Raw genomic sequence first — 6350 nt, forward strand, 5'->3', positions numbered from 1 at the left:
CAGCTGCTGACTGCTCTCCACTTTTTTTGTTCCTTGATAGCCCTCTAATTATTCAATCAGGCAAAGAGCCCACACTAATCCACAGTCACCTCCACTCTCCCAAGGAGAGGCAACTGACCTTCAGCCTGCTCTAGCACTAACATTCAACTAATACAAGGCCATATATTTAAAGAAATATTTTAATATAATATTTTAATTATATTTAAAATTAGGGTAGCAAGTGTGCAAGTATGGTCCCAAAAATTCCAATTTCAGAAACTGAATAGCAAAACATTTACCCCAATTTCCCAACATTAACTACCTGTAAAATCTTCGGACTGTGCTCAGATCTTTGCTGGTTTTGAGCGACACTGTGCCGGCACATCTGGTAGCATCTCAGAGCTCCATGGCCCCCGAGTCGATCCAGTGCTTGGGTCAGTGTGAGGAGTTCTGCATGTTCTCCCTGTGGGTTTCCTCCGGGTTTCCTGCCACCCCCTAAAACATGCCAGTAGGTGGACTGACTACTCTAAATGGCCCATAGGAGTGACATATGAGCATGTGTCTCTAGCAGTACGTTTTCTGAGAAGCTATAGTTTTGGAACTAGTTGTTCATAGTACTGCAACAACAGAAATCTTTTCACTTAAGTTCATGGGTATTTTATCAGCCATTTGCAATGATAGTTGTTGACCAACAATTATATTACATTATTGTAAGCCAAAAAAGTATTCAAAATGTAACCAGGGTTTTGGTAATGTGTTTCAAACACCCTTAAGTATGTAATTAGCAGTCATTCCAAGTAGACTACACACACCAGTGATGTGAGTACATGAATTTTACTCCTTGGAGAGCTCCTTGACACAAGCCATATGGCTTTTTTGTTAAAAAATAAATAAATAAATAAAAATTTGTAAAAGTTAGTGAGAATTAAGTTATATTCATGGTCACAATTGTGACTGGTCGGAAACTCCGAGTCAAAAATTGCATCAGTTGATGACCAAACTGTAACTTACATTTCCAACAAAGAATAATGAAGCAAAGATAATAAAAACACAGAATTTATTTGCACCTTGTTAAACTTTTGTTACATCATTTAGTGTAATAATGTATTAAAATGTAGTGCAATATGAACCTTGAGGTAGGGAAATAACTCAAGATAACTTGGAGAGACTCTTTGCCACATGCCAGAAGACAGTGGTTCAATGTCACAACCAATGACAACCCTGTGGATCATCCAAGAGAGAGCAGAAGAAAATGGGCCACCGCCACTTCTTTGACTATAATATGTCTTTGTACACTATATTGACAAAAGTATGTGGACACCTGACCATCACACCAATATATGATGGTTGAACATCCCATTCCAGTAGTTGCTGCCTACTTTGCTGTTATAATAAGCTCCACTCTTCTGCGAAGGCTTTCCACTAGAATTTGGAGCGTGGCTGTGGGATTTGTGTTCATTCAGCTACAAGAGCATTAAGTGAAGTCAGATACTGATATCAGGCAAAAATGTCTGGCATGCAGTTGCGTTCCAGTTCATCCCAAAGGTGATCAGTGGGGTTGAGGTCAGGGCTCTTTGCAGGCCGCTCGAGTTCTTCTACTCCAACCTTCACACACCATGTCTTCATGGAGCTCTCTTTGTGCACAGGGGCATCGTCTGCACATGCATTGACTCCTCTATTAGACGAGTGGCCAGATCCACCCTCATATTCTATGTCTGAAGCATCAGTCTCTCTCAGTCACTATCATTTGCATCCTTTTTAGGCTTAGGAATGATTGCAGTGGTGCATATGTACTCTATTTGGTCATCTTGGTTCAAAGTCGAACTATGTGAGAGAAAACAAATATTAGAAGAAAGTTTATCAACAGCCGATTATGTATTAATAGTCATGTTTTTACAGTGAGTCATGGTTCTATCGCAACATTCACATCTCCTGTTAGTTTGATATACAGTGGAATTAATGTGGAATTAAAATCTTATCAAACTATCAATAATATACCCTTAAAGATTATTTGTTTTAAATTTGGTATGTGTATTATAACACATTTACTTCCTTTTATAGAGCTCAGATGCAGACATGTTTTTGTATTAAATTCAGTACGTGTATGTGTATTATAACACACTTACTTCCTTTTATAGAGCTCAGATGCAGACATGTTTTTGTATTAAATTCAGTACGTGTATGTGTATTATAACACACTTACTTCCTTTTATAGAGCTCAGATGCAGACATGTTTTTGTATTAAATTCAATACGTGTATGTGTATTATAACACATTTACTTCCTTTAATAGAGCTCAGATGCAGACATGTTTTTGTATTAAATTCAGTACGTGTATGTGTATTATAACACACTTACTTCCTTTTATAGAGCTCAGATGCAGACATGTTTTTCAGGTGCATGCTTGAAGTAAATGGCCCTGTTCATGTGATCAATTACATCACTCACTTATATTGTTCATAGGAAATCAAACCTAATTTAAAGTTTACCTTTCAATAAAAAATGCATCAACAATTGTTTTAGTCATAGTTGTGACCGGTGGGAATAAATGGGTTAACTGGTTAAACATCTTAACCACAGAAAAGGAGCAATCTCTAAAGTGTTACATAGAGGGTAAACATTGTTTACCTCAATAAGTCTTAATACAAAAACTAGGATGCTACACTTAACTTCCAAACAATGTTACATTTAGCCTCTACCTCCTACTGACCAAAGTTTATGACCAAAGAGTTTTAAGAAGTCTTAAAATGGGACATGAACCAAAAATAAATGTCAGAGTCAGGTTAAAGGTGTGGATCCATGTGCTGTAGTTTATTTACAGTGTCCAGGTAAGAGTCCAACAGTGGGACAGTTGTGTGAACCTTTGGGAATTGAAGATGATTAAAAAAAAAAAATTCTTCCCATGGATGTCTTAAGGGTATAATTGGCAACAACAGCTTTGCAACAAACTGCAAATATTGTTAATTTGTAATGTCTGAGTACTTTCCCCCCTATTAATTTCATTTTTTTAAACATACTATATATTTGTTTATGTTTATGAATACATACCTTTTTTGTTCATATTCATAAATTTATACATTTGAAGTGAATACATGCACTGCAAGTATTTTAAATACATTAAGTACATTCTGATAAACAACAGAAAAGAGTAAATAGTTGTGCAAACCCTGGATGAGGTATGCTGGCCTGCCCTTGATCTCCAGGGGAGGCTGTGGTTCAGTTCCAAGTGTCAGTTCCAGCAGTTAATATGAACTTGGCAAGAGAAACATCAAAGTTCTTTATATGATGCTGGTGGTGCTATCTGATGCAGAGGTTTTCGGTTTCGAAATCTTCAAGTGGCCAACAAATCTGGGATGTAGCTTTTTTGCTGGGAGCTGTGGTCAGATGTCTTAAGTGGACAGCCAGGCCTACTGGCCAATAGATCGCACATTGCAGGCGAACATGGGCTGCTTCACAGGTGAGTATGCTTTTCAACATTCAAGGGGTGGCTGGAGTCCATGAGGAAGCTATGCACATGCAGTACCTGAAATTACTCCACTGTCTCTGATTTGTGCTGCCATAGGCTCTAAGAAACCTGACAATCTCTCGGTTGAAGCACTGGCCTGGGGGTGGTACTCTGACAAAAGACTAACATTGATTGTAAGCAACCTTAAAAAGAACTTCTGCTATTTTCTTTGCAGCGAGGAGTTTAACTATTGGGACTAGCTGGGAGGTTTTGAGGATCAGCCATTTCTGACTTGTTTTGGGATTGTGGTAAACCTTTTGGATTAGGCCAAATCAGTGATAAAATCAACTATGAGACCAGGAAGAGCAAGGAATGGGCATCGACTTGAACAGGCCAGTGGGAAGGTGTCTATTGGTATGGGACTGGGCACATTATGTATAAATTTGTGTAGCCCCCTGTAGTTCTGTGTTTGTCTTATGTAGCACCTTGGTCCTGGAGAAACGTTGTTTCATTTCACTATGTATGTGGCTGTATATGGTTGAAATGACAATAAGCTCCACTTGACTTGACATTAGTGACAGGCCCTAAATTTGTTTAGTGAGGGCCACTGAAGATTGGTATCAGTGTTGTTGTTTTTTTTGTTTTCGTCCATGGTCAACAGTCCATAAGTCTGATAATATGGCATGGATGGGATGTGGTGCTTGAGGGCCAAGTTCTCTAATGCATCAAACTCTACTACAAATGGGTGAGCCTGGGTGTTGCTGGAGGGTGAAATGCTTCTTAAGTCTTGAAGGCATGGTCTTTCCATCTCTATGTCTTCACTTTCCTTTTAGTAGGGAGGTGAGTGGGATTGCCCTTGAGTTAAAACCTTAGATATATCTTCTGCAAAAATGTGCAATTCCAAGAAATATTTGAAGCTCCTTCATGGAATGGGGCTGTGACCACTGGTGTCTTGAGTCTTTGTGTCATGAATCTTGAGACTAGCTGGAGCATGAGCCAGGTGAGGCCTAACACAATGGAAGGAGCTAGCAATGATGAAGGGGGTAGATTCACTGTGCATGTTGAGTGAAATAGCGATCTCTTGCACCAGTGTCCAGGGGGCTGCCATCTACTGCCTGGATGCTTAGTGCGGTTGCACAGGGAACACAGGGGACGTTCGGTGATTGGGACACTTCCTCATCCAAGCAAAAGATCAGTCAGCGCTGGAAAACACCTTTCCTCTGAGCAACATTTTAGACAAGCTAGAACTGCATACTTTGTTTTCTCAAAACAGGTTCTTATCTGTAGTCTCATCTGTGAGGAAGATCAAGTGTAAGAGGCATTCAGCTCTGCTCTTTGGTTTGTGGAAAGTAAGGGCATGTTCAGCCGTGACAACAGCTGCTCCACTGCTGCATTTCCCAAAGTGGAATGGTACAAAAAAAATCATGAAACATCAGCTTAAATTGTTGGTAAGGGTCCACAAGGCAAGTTTCACTCTGAAAAACAGCAATCGCCTTCTGGTTCAGTGTCCCAGGTGTACAAAGAGGGTGAACCAGTGAATAATATAGCTCACTATTTTAATCATCTCTTACTTTTACAGGACATCTGTTGTGTCGGAGTTGTAGTTTCTGTTGTTATCAGGAAGTAGTGGTGGCCTGTGACCTTAGCAAAATTGGATCAACCTCTCCATTGCTGAGTAGACTTGTTGATGTTGTGTGTGAGTTTCCCAGGAACATGCCTTGGGCAGTGAAAACAGATCTCAAAACCTCTAGCTCCATAGGATCCCATAGTGTCAGATTCAGGTATAATTTGAGGATTTATGTCCTGGAGTTTATTTGCAGTATACAGCTTGAGAAACATTTAAATTATGCAAAGTTTGTTATCCAAAAACAGTTAGGAGTCAAAGCACAGAAGACTAATTGACCAAGGTACAGGGGCAGTCCAGAACACAGTAATCAAACATGTCACAAAGGCAAAATGTCAGGTACATGAAAATATCAGGCAGAATAACAAGGCTCAGAACTTACACAGATGGTTGGCAAGACTTCACAAGGATGTGATAAAGGGCAGACTTTAAGGGTGCTTCTCATTACTTTAATTATGCCTCCTTGATTTATTTTCTTGTTTCTATTCCATGCCCCTCCCTCCAAGGAACTGAGATGAGGGTGCATGGAAACAAGAACAGAAAGAATCAAGCACAAACATATTAATTGTAGGTACTTCGCATTTTTAAATTGTTTCATTTCCTTGCTTCCCTTCCTGGACTCTTAGCTCCTTCCTAAGAGGCAAGGAGGGAAAAAAAGGTTCCAGGAAAAAAAAATTGGAGGAATCAAGGACAAACTTATTTACCAAACCAGTCATCCTTAACACTGCAAAACATGACAAGTGAAAATATCTTGAATATAGTATAGTATAGTAATATAGTATTTCTTATTATAAGATTACAACACACCAAATTTGTGATTATTAAACCTATTTCTAGCCTTTTTTTTTTACAAATTAATTATAAACTTAAAATAGTCCTGTTGTGTTGCCAATTTTTTGCTAATTTTAAGGATTTATTCTGGAAAGAAGGAAAATTATCTGCCAGTAGAATAAGAAAATCTAAAGTTTGAAATTAATAATAATAATAATAATAATAATAATAATAATAATAATAATGAACATTTAAAAAATAAAAAAAAGAAAGAAAGAAATGTCTAGAAATAGGTGTAATAGACTTATATTAGATATTTTACTTGCTAATATGTAAATGTGATCTGAATTCACTTAATGATGACATGTTGCCCAACTGTATTAACTGTATAACAGATCTGCCTATACAGTGATTAAGCCTACACAATATATTAACCTTAAAAATGTATGTATATATCAAAATGTTTTAGCATAAACAAGATTCTACTCATCTGACTTCTCATATATATATATATATATATATATATATATAT

Source organism: Pangasianodon hypophthalmus, chromosome 11 (genome assembly GCF_027358585.1).
Source record: "Pangasianodon hypophthalmus isolate fPanHyp1 chromosome 11, fPanHyp1.pri, whole genome shotgun sequence".
Taxonomy (NCBI): domain Eukaryota; kingdom Metazoa; phylum Chordata; class Actinopteri; order Siluriformes; family Pangasiidae; genus Pangasianodon; species Pangasianodon hypophthalmus.